The sequence below is a fragment of the Argiope bruennichi genome, chromosome 6 (assembly GCF_947563725.1).
Source record: "Argiope bruennichi chromosome 6, qqArgBrue1.1, whole genome shotgun sequence".
Lineage (NCBI taxonomy): Eukaryota > Metazoa > Arthropoda > Arachnida > Araneae > Araneidae > Argiope > Argiope bruennichi.
Window position 1 is genome coordinate 43,228,044 of NC_079156.1, and position 11,981 is coordinate 43,240,024.

General features: G+C 30.5%; 1 long non-coding RNA gene across 1 annotated transcript; it reads left to right on the top strand.

Moving 5' to 3' along the window:
- The first annotated feature begins 3,063 nt into the window (after window positions 1–3,063).
- On the top strand, window positions 3,064–7,964 carry LOC129971143 (uncharacterized). Its single transcript, XR_008784766.1, has 2 exons — window positions 3,064–3,157; window positions 7,608–7,964. It is a non-coding gene; the product is annotated as an uncharacterized LOC129971143 (long non-coding RNA).
- The last annotated feature ends 4,017 nt before the right edge of the window (window positions 7,965–11,981 follow it).

The window sequence follows — 11,981 nt, forward strand, 5'->3', positions numbered from 1 at the left end:
ACCAAAAGACAATACAGAAATCAGTTATATCCAAAACCAACCGACGAGGAATCGATTTATTTGAAGATGAGGGATTTAGAGGTAAATACTTGAAAAAAGTATATCGCGGATTGCTAACAGTACCACCAACTATCGTAGATGCCGAAAGAGCGTTTTCGACAGCTGATAATTTTTGCACAAAATTACATTCCAGGCTTAATGACAGTACAATTGATGCATTATATTTTTAAGATCACTTTTCAAAAATTTGTAATAGTACCACAGACTGAATAGTGATGTTAACACTTTTTTTGTTTATCTAAACATTATTATTGGAAGGCTCTCCGCTGAACACTCTATACAATTTGAGTGGGTCCCGTCACATATTGGTTTAAATGGTAATGAGATAGCGGATAATTTAGCTAAGACTGCCTCAGCTGACATATTTCATGGTGGTGCAGCACTTATTCTGAAATCTCCTCTATCAAAAAGATGTAGTCGAGTGCACTTTGGAGAGTCCCACCTGCTCACCGTTGGTACTTTGGTTAGAGTCCCGATTGGTGTCACCGTCTGAATATCTCTAGAAAACAGCAAACGGCCCTCTCTCGTTTTTTAAGTGGACACACCAAATCCCTCACCTTCCAAACCGGATGGATTATCTTTGATGAATGTTCTTAGTGCAGGGCAGATCAAGCCTCCCCAATCATATTCTTAAATGTTTAAATTTTACGATTTTTAAGCGATACGCTATTGTTTTTGGGCTTTTATGACCGAAGACAATTCTTTGTTAATTTTGGGCTTTGGTTTGGGGCTTTGGTTTCATGGAGGTGGTATAGCAATTGAAATAAATAAGACGTTCCTTTACTTTTTTTGTGATTCTTTATATACTGTTATAATTTATAAGTTACAAATTATTTTTAGTGATATTTACATTTTCTAATAAAACTGGTAAATAAAAAAAAGGAACACCCGCGCTTTCTTTCTTTTCCTAAAATTTCTAATACCGGTATTAAAACCGGTATCCCGGTATTAAGATCTAAAAAAAAACCGAATACCGGTATTGAACTTTTGGTCCGGTATTGCAATCCCTATATGCAATAATGCAGAGATGTTGGAAGAATATTGTTGGGCATTTTGTGTTAACTCGGTGAAATTTCAAAATTTAACATTCTAAAATAAAAAACGAAAATATAATTACAGAATTTTTTTTTCATTTCTCCTCAATAGAAATAGAAGAAGTTTAAGTGATTATATGTTAATTAATTTTTACTGTCTTTATTTGAATGATTCATTCTATTAGAGATTTTTATAAGTGGATACATTGATATATTTCGACCTCAAATTTTGATGATTTGTGATTATAAAACTTGTTTTAATATTCATTTTAGATGCATATATTAATATTATTGTAATAATTAATTAATTTTTTTCTCTAAAATAAATTTTTTCTGTTTTAGATTGTCAAATGGCTAAGCTACCGTGATTATCTGTCGCTACATAATATTTTTCTGTGAAAATTCAGATAGAGAATATTTGTGTGGTGACTTATGGCACTTTACAAGTCCGCAGACAATATTCAGTTAGCGATTTAAGTGGAGTGAGCCTCTCTTGTTTTTTCAATAGCACCAACTAGAGTCAAGAGTATGACTTAGCTACTACATGCATCACATTTGCTTGCACAGCGCATTTTTACAGGGGGACACATTCACGCACCTCACATAGAGAACGCAGAAGAAGAACAACCATGCCCGGTCCCGGGATGCGTATAGCACGGGGAAGACGAGCTATTCCTATGCCAAGATGCTGGCTTTAGAAATTAAAACTAATTTTCTATAAAAAAATGTTCTAAAAGAGAAATTTTATAATTTTTTTTTTATATCTCAGAGAATAAACGCTTAATTTTTGTAATAAAAATTTACATACTCAATGTTTTCTTTTCTGCTGTAAAACCGTTTTAAGACCTATCAAATGAGAAACAATGAAAAATATATACAGGTATCTCTGAAATGAAATAAAATCGATATGTGTTAACGTATTGCAAGCTGATCCAGATGCAGATTATGGAATTCATTCAATTATTAATAATCACAAGGAACAGAGGGAAAAATATTTTGACTTTTAAATTTTAAAATAAATGTTTTTTTATATAAGATAACGGTGCTTATTTCTCTTACAACAATAAAAAAAAAATATTTTAAATCACTTAATTTTTCTAACAGCTGAAAATATTTTCTTTTGCTACAATAAGAGAAATGCCTTTTTTTGGAAAGAAATCTCTATTTACGAACTTCTAAAATCCATGGAAGAAAGAATAAAAGTTGAGGCTCATTGATATATTAAAAAAAAAAAAAAATACTGTATCAAAGGATCTTTATAAATCAAGAGAAGAATGGAAGTCGAGATGGAAAATATGGACTTTTTATAATTATTATTACTATTTCAATTTGCCAGATCTGCAATACAAATCAATGATTGAAAATAGTTTAATTACGTTTAAAATTCGCGCCTTTGTAAAGCAAAAAAGAAACAGAAATTAATAGAAATCAATACATATCTTTATTTTATCCAAGAATTCAGATTACATGTTGCTCACTCTGGAGTATAAAAATTCATACAAAATACTTTTTTTTGAAATTATTTTTAAGTACAAATTTTTGCTGGGAATTAGAAACACAACAATAGTCTTCGGAAAGAACGATAGTAAAATGTTTTACTAATAGTAAAAATAAGTATTTCCTGTTAATATATCAAAGAATAGGAGAAAACATTCTATAATATTTTTTCTTTCAAACTGTTAAAATGAAATGCCTGTCTTTACGCCATCTTTATTTTATCATTAAATTTATGTTAGCATTTTCAAAAAAACTTATATGACGGAACTCAAGTTAGAAGCAAAAAATGAACTATTTCATTTAAACAACTGTTCATTTCGAATTTAAATAAAAATTCGTCCTTCTGGTTGTAATTAAATTTCAAGGTAAATTTGTGGAATCACACAAATATAGCAAGATTTTCATTTTATAGCCATGTGTCGTGATCTATAAATAAATTTTATTATATGTTCGACTTGTATATAAGTGAAGATCTGAAACGATTGAAATCATACAGACAGAAGATCGCTTCATTCAGTTGATCCACTGACATCCTCTTTGCTAATCTTAGAATCATGAATTTTAAGGTAAGAGGAAAAATTTATTTTCATTCTAATAAAGTATCTGTCTTCGAAAGGTAAGAAAATTTTTGCTGTAGTACAACATAAATATTGTTTTCGAAATTATTTGTGCAAAATTTATTTTTCAGTCTTTTTATTATGGTACGTCTTTAAAAATTTTGAACAATGACAAATGAATTATTTTAATAGTTAAAACCGAGTAATCAATTTAAGTAACATACCCAATTTTTTTCTGAAATTTTTTGGGAAAAATAAACCTTGAGTTGTTGTTGTTGCCATCAGAATAAATAATGAACATGTTATTAGATTAATTCACAACTCGTACATGGCGTAAATAAGTTGGTATTTATCATTTGTGATTGCATGCCTTTTGTAAGATTTAGAACATCTTATTTTATTTTGCAAGCTGAATTAAACGTTGCTACATGAAAAGAAAAACATTTAAGTATAATTATTATTGTTCTCAGTTTGTTTTATCCATCTAAAACTCAGTATTGTTGATTGACAACAAGCTGTTTCTTAGCTGTGATCCATATTTAAAATTAAATAAGACATTTAAAGCATTTCCAGGATTTATTTAAAAAAAAAAACAATGTTATGCCTTACATAACCCATCAATGACCAATTTTTTAAAAAATCCGATATTTAAGAGATAATAGTAATAATTTAAAATACCATAATCTTTAAAATATTTCTGCAATTATTTAAAATCTGTAAAACAATGATGAAATAAAATATTAAAAAATGCAGCAAACGATATTTTAATATATGGTAATATAAATTTAAAAACTATTTCTTTAAAATTTCAAAAATTTGATATATTAATTTGGGTTTTATACTATGATAAATTTTTTCAAATTCTTGCATGAACCTAGAAGAGGGAAGAGGAATATCAAATATCTACTGATAAAGAAATTAATAATAAATTTAGAAAATTAAAGGAAATTAATTAGAAAATTAAATATAGTTCTTTTAAAGAAAAGTTTTATTTAGTTGCTAAGTAGGAGATATTTTAGGATTTTAATTATTAATTTTTTTTAATCTTAAGATTAATTGCTTCTGAAATTTTCCTCGAGATGGTGCCACGAGCAAACAGACTCAAACTTAATGAAAGTAATAAGTAATGTCTAAAGATTTCTAAACAGGGTTTTCGGAACAAATATAACACATACTGACTGATGTTTATACAGACATTGGGAATACATATTAACGGTGGAGATAATGTATTAACTCCCGAATGTAAATACCTTATTGAGATTTTGACATTCCGTCTAATTATGTCATGCCTGCCTATTATGATATAGTATGTAATCACAGTTGATTTAATTTGAATTTAATCAAGTGAACGATTCTAACTCAAGTAACCAATAGAAAATAAAGCAGCTTCAATTTTTCAAAACATTTTGGAACAATAGTATCGGGGATGGTCAAGATTTAGTCAGTCAACAAGTTACCTGTTGGTAGGGTACTTTTTTAAAGCAGTATTTTTGAGGATGGGGGTTAGAAAATTTTTGAATTTTTGTTTCGCTTAAAAACGTTTGTAGTAGCAGTGAAAATTCGTTTTCTAATTGCACATAGACGTATTTTCTTTTATATAATTCTGATTGAATGGATGGGTCGGTTTGCAATTTCAGTTTTTGAATTTCAATGTCATAAAATAAGGGACACCACCTAGATTGCAGAAGTGCACAGTGCGTATAGATTTGAAAATAGGAAAGACCATTAATTAATTTTTAAAGAATTCTTTAAATAATAGCCCTATATGTTAGACAAAGATGTAGATATCTATCTGTTTTTTCAAAACATGTTTTCCTTTTCCTACGCATGTATAAAATCCCTTTTATGGGAATCGTATAAAATTTTGTACTACTTTATTTATAAACATTATGTATCTGTTAAACGCGTTTTTATTTTTTTCTGGGCAGCGATTTATTTTTGAGGAAAAATATCGTGTTTCTAGATTTTCAGGTTACATGACAGACAATTTTTTTTTTATTTTGTATCTGTATTAATATAAAAATTAATTCACTGAGCATGTATTCACACACATGCTAATTTTAGAGTGATGTTATTATGGATTATATTTTCCGAACATTCCTATTTTTGTTAAGAATTTGAATATTATTTCAAGACAACACTTTTAAGAAAGAAAAAAGCTGTTAAAAGCATACTTTTTTATGATGAAAACTATTTATTGTTTTTATATATATACCATGTGTTTCTTCCGATATAATATTTAAATAAAAAAAAACTTTATTTGATTAATCAAATTTCGACGTTTTTTAGTGGCGAAAATACATCATTTACGCGAAAACCCCAGCCAGCTGATCGAACCCATAACATTCTTTTACGCTGCTCTTTAAGTCAAGCCATGTTTCGTTGCATTGACGATAATGATATGATGTCCGTATTACAACGAAAGGGACTGTAGTAGTTTCTGAGGGTAAGACTTCCGAACCCCCGAGGGCAGAAATCTGACTTCCAGCTCATATGAAGATGACACTTATACACTCACTTGCACAACCCCGTTTTACGTAAGGGACTTTCACAGACCTCACAGATAGAACACAAAGAAGGAAACAGCCACGCACGAACCCAGATCAAGGGGAAGAGGCGTTTACCCCTAGACGAGGACACCTGCGTTCGTTGCATTGCATGCGAAAAGTATAATCTTTTGGAAGGGAGAAATATTTTAAAAGTGGCATTCCTAAGAGAAAAAAGGGGCTGCAAAACGGAAATTCAGGGAACTAATTTTTCCTTTCGCGACCAGAAACTACTTAAAAATGTTTTATTGGAGATTAGTTTAAAAAGATGCATTGTGATCCTCAGAATACAATTAGATTTCATAATTTATCACGTATTTAAAAAAAAAATTAGAATAAAAGGAGAGAGGAGATATGTTTTCTAAAAGAATTTTCACCACTTTTAATTATTATTAAAGGAGATAAATTTTTTTTAGCGGAGAAAAAAATTTGATCCATAAATAAAACTCTCTTCTCATTAAGACAGAAAATAGAAAAAGAAAAGGCAGATGCATTCAAAACTTTTAAGACATTACAGAAATTGCCTGGAAAATATTCCTTAAAAGACGTCCGATAAACTAAATAATGGTGGATAACGTTTTATTCTACGAATATTCAAGAAAACATGTAATGTAGATGATAAAAACACAGCCAAAATATGCAGAAAAATTGCACTCATAGCTAATAACATACGAACAGACAACAAATCGCAAATAAGAAACAATAATATTGCTCAGTGAAAGCAGCAAGATAGCTCTCCTTGGGAATAATATTACACAATTTGAATCTCCTCTATTGTTTGAATCTCTTTTATAGGACATGATCTTTTACAGTTTCCCAACAGGTTGTGATATCACATGGATTTTATGGAAAAGATAACCAGATATACTTGCATTTTTTCTTAGCCTTCATTTTTGTCACCAGAATTGCAAAATTTATCAGCAAGACCAGATGTCATTGATTCGGCATCCATTAAGAAAACCTCTCCTCTCACCGATGAATTTAACATTCCAGAAAGTTATACTGACAAAGAATAACTGAAAAAGAAATTATTAGCTAAGATAACATTTACTTTAAAGGTGGGTTTAGAGAGACTGCTAATAGGCAGCGCAGGCTGAAAAATGCTGTTCGGTCGATGGCAAGTAATTGTCCCGGGGGGACAACAACGTCCAGCTGTATTTTATTTTTTCTTACTGCGCATGGGTTTGTAAGATTTGGCGGTTTTTTGGAGTGAAAAAAATTGATAACCTATCATATATTAATTCCGGCATTTTTTGCTCTTTGTTCTTTATGATGCTAGATTGTGTGTTTTTTTTTCATTTTATTTGCCATTTCTTTTCTATAGTTTACAAAATTTAAGTATGTTGAGCTTTTTATTTTACTATGTTTCTTTGTGTAAATATCCCTCATTTTTATACGACACACAGTAAAAAAAGAAAAATTCAGGGACGCCAAAACGGCAATTTATAGCCAAGCCTGGAATACCGGAATTCATGTTAAAAATTTGTAGCAAACAAATTAGTGCCTCTCTTCGAATACTCTGCCTACTGGTCATATTATAACTGAGCAAGTATAAATCCAACGTGTTTACACTCTGCCAGTGCCACACATGCGCAGAAGGAAAATGGCGCATGTGCTGAGTGACCGAACAATAAGCAAGTTCTTATTTTGATGGGATATATACTTGCGACTTTACAGTTTCTTCGTATCTGCGGTTATTTTGCATGGTTTGTAGCTGGCTGAGTGTTGCAGGCTGTAGAAAGTGGGAAATGAAAACATGCTTAACTTAGAAATTGATACTATTGTGAAATTTGAATTCTTGTAATAAGAAAAATATTTATTTTAAGAACGCGGATAAATTGAAATTATTGCAAATAAACATTAATCACGTATACGTATGTTTATTAAAACATGGCAATTTCTTTGTTTTGCAGGCGCTTCTTTTGATCTTCGTTGCCCTGTTCGCTGCCTGCAGTGCAGCGTATATTGGAGCTGGAGCAGGAATTGGAGTTGGGGCGGAAGGTGGCGCTGGAGTCGGAGCTGGAATCGGAGCTGCAGTTGGAGCTGCTGGACGTGCAGTTGGTGGAGTTGGAGCTGGCATCGGCATCGGAGCTGGAATCGGAGCTGCAGCGTATTAAAAAAGCTAATGCCTAAATTTTTCAATTTTGTTTGTAAATCCTTCAGTATGAATCTTCTAATGCTACAATTTTGTTTTTAAATCCTCAAAATTAGTTTATAAATCTTTTAATATGAATCTTATTATGTTGCAATAAAGTTATGCCATGCTGTAATTCTTTTCATATTCATTTCAAATTTATTATCCATAAACATGAAAATAGAACAGTGTACTAAATTAAGTTTAAATTTAAAAGTTTCCTTGAAGTTTTATAATTTTATACAGAAAATAATCAAAAATTCTATAAATCTATAAATAATGTTTCATTTTTCTAGCAATAAACAGTCTTATCAGTTAATACATAATAATTTTTTTATTGGAAATAATTATTTCGATATAAACATTAATCTATTTCTAAAATCTGATCGAAATAATTTTTTAATGAAATCATCACATATTTATAATTTGAAAGTTATAACATCCAGAATGCTGAAAAGTGTCATGCAAATAAAAAATTACAATTTTAATCAGATTTGAGTTAAAATACATTAAAAACATTAACATATTTGCAGGATTTCTACATGTTACTTCGTTATCTTGAAAAAATTAATTTTAAAGTAAATTTAGAAAATCTTAATCAAATGTATATAAAGATTAACAAAGATGTATGATCTTTCTTTAAACAAAAATACAAATATTTTTAATGATTAAAGAAGTTTCATGGTTTTCATAGTTTCTGAAACAGAGACTGTTAAGTGGATTTAAAATAAATTGATAACAATTTATATTTTAGACTTGCCCCTTTAGTCTTGCCTAGTCTTTAGTCTTTAGTCCCTTTGGATTGTTAAAATCTATTTTTACTAGTCAATATATCGACTATTTTTGATCATAAAAATACTTTCAAGAACATAAAAAGCTTTCACTTCAATAAATCCCCTTTACAATGCACTGGTTTCTGTTGATTTTCCCAACATTATCTTTCATGTCGCCTGAACCTTCGGCCAGCGGCTAAATTCACTTCTATTTTCCAACATGGTGTAAATTAGATAGCATCGGCATGGTAATTAATGGGCTTCCATCCTCCTCTTCCTCATTTTTAAGACAACAACAGAAATTTCTACATATGTTTTTTTAACAACTTATTCCTCTATTTTTTTACTTTTGTGTTTCTAGCATTAAAAATACACAGTCCTTCTTTTTCCTCTAAAATTATGCAAGAAAAGAGCCAAATAACCTTGAATGACATTACATACTAATTAGGAAATGTTTGTAAAATGACTGAAACATTTTTGAGTAATTCAATTAATTTCATTAATTACTGTCCCTAGTTATTAAACAACATGCAAGCAACAAAATAAAAGAGGAAGTAAGATATTTTCATTCGAGTTAATGTCTAATGAAAATTTTATTTTTACTATATAAAAATAAAAAAATAGCAGTGACAAAAGACCACGAACTAGAATTCGAGGAAACAACAAATTGTTTTGAGTTCATTGTGTCAATACACATCAATATTGCAAATTGTATTTAAAATGAAATTGTTTTTGAAACATTTACAAAATTTTTGTTAGCCAGTTTATTTATATCTCTAAATGCAATGGTTTGCTCTAGATAGAACACAATCTTTTGTCTTACACTAAATATTTCAAAAGCAGTTTGTGAAAAAACTCTAACATTTAACTTTGTTTAAATAAATGTCCTAGAAAATAATTTTGAAAATTGAAAATAGTACAATTTTCTTAGAAGAAGAATCTGAAATTAAATGTGTCAAATTATATGTATCTAGTACTGAACGCTTCAGCGATGCTCATGAGATAGATAGATACATTTATTGTATATAGATACATTGATTGTTTATTGTAGATGGATCTTACATGTAGTGGTTAAGTCAATATTTGCAATTAATAAGGGGCTTCTACTAGGAAGAAAACATAGAAATGGATTTGGGCACGTGTATTAGATTATGTAACTTGGAGAAAGTAGCGTATATTACACAGCGAATGCAGTTACCTATTCTCGAGCAGAAAATAGGCTTGAAAATTCATTAGTCAATGAAGATTTCTTTAAAATAAAATACGTAAAACTGTGGAAATGGATTGATATTGCGTATCTGAAGAGTATCCATCCAGATATCAACAAAAACATTAATTTGTTCTTGCATGATATTTTCCTATTTTGGGTTGAATAATAAAATTTTTAATCTTTCTAAATTTCTCACTAGGAGTATAGGTTTCAATACTACTCATGGTTTTTTGCTGTATATGTGACGCCTTAATACCTTATCTTTGACTGAATGCAAAATAACAGCAAATGGTGCGTAGAAAGATTAGTTTTTTTCACATTTACCAGCCCATTTTAATCATAAGAAAATACATATAAAATAAAAAGAAATGTAAATATAATCTGAAGAAACTAACTTGTAGATCAGGTCTTCTCAATCAGTTTTTTTCTCACTATTTTTTGTGTGGAGACTTCGGACCGCTGTAGTCCCTAAGAGGGAAAATCTAACTTGTGTCATCCCTATCTGGTGGGGAATTTAAAGTCTGAATAAACACATTTCCGACTGAGTATGAAATCGTCAAATAGTCTATGACAATAATTGAAAATGAATCTGGAATTATTTGGCTTTTTATATGGTGATTCTGCGTCGTCAAGGTTAGTAAAATATGCTTGATGCCATAATTAGCTAACAGACAAAAGTAAATATAATCTGAAGAAACTAACTTATAGATCAGGCCTTCTCAATCAGTTTTTTTCTCACTATTTTTTGTGTGGAGACTTCGGACCGCTGTAGTCCCTAAGAGGGAAAATCTAACTTGTGTCATCCCTATCTGGTGGGGAATTTAAAGTCTGAATAAACACATTGCCGACTGAGTATGAAATCGTCAAATAGTCTATGACAATAATTGAAAATGAATCTGGAATTATTTGGCTTTTTATATGGTGATTCTGCGTCGTCAAGGTTAGTAAAATATGCTTGATGCCATAATTAGCTAACAGACAAAAGTAAATATAATCTGAAGAAACTAACTTATAGATCAGGCCTTCTCAATCAGTTTTTTTCTCACTATTTTTTGTGTGGAGACTTCGGACCGCTGTAGTCCCTAAGAGGGAAAATCTAACTTGTGTCATCCCTATCTGGTGGGGAATTTAAAGTCTGAATAAACACATTGCCGACTGAGTATGAAATCGTCAAATAGTCTATGACAATAATTGAAAATGAATCTGGAATTATTTGGCTTTTTATATGGTGATTCTGCGTCGTCAAGGTTAGTAAAATATGCTTGATGCCATAATTAGCTAACAGACAAAAGTAAATATAATCTGAAGAAACTAACTTATAGATCAGGCCTTCTCAATCAGTTTTTTTCTCACTATTTTTTGTGTGGAGACTTCGGACCGCTGTAGTCCCTAAGAGGGAAAATCTAACTTGTGTCATCCCTATCTGGTGGGGAATTTAAAGTCTGAATAAACACATTGCCGACTAAGTATGAAATCGTCAAATAGTCTATGACAATAATTGAAAATGAATCTGGAATTATTTGGCTTTTTATATGGTGATTCTGCGTCGTCAAGGTTAGTAAAATATGCTTGATGCCATAATTAGCTAACAGACAAAAGTAAATATAATCTGAAGAAACTAACTTATAGATCAGGCCTTCTCAATCAGTTTTTTTCTCACTATTTTTTGTGTGGAGACTTCGGACCGCTGTAGTCCCTAAGAGGGAAAATCTAACTTGTGTCATCCCTATCTGGTGGGGAATTTAAAGTCTGAATAAACACATTGCCGACTGAGTATGAAATCGTCAAATAGTCTATGACAATAATTGAAAATGAATCTGGAATTATTTGGCTTTTTATATGGTGATTCTGCGTCGTCAAGGTAAGTAAAATATGCTTGATGCCATAATTAGCTAAAAGGCAAAAGGATGGACTGTTTGGAGTACGTCACAATAGAAATGTGTACTTGAAATATTATAAATATCTTTAATTACCCAGTGTCCCCTATAATTGCATTCTCCAAATCAATATGTAGTTGTTAAACATACATATTGATTTGGAGAATGGAATAATAGGCCCTAATTCAAAACAAATCCAAGAAATCGTTGAAAGAGGCATGCAGTAGCTTCTGGGGGTAAAAACACATGAGAACCCGAGGGCAGATATTTGACTTTAGCTTAAATGAAGACGA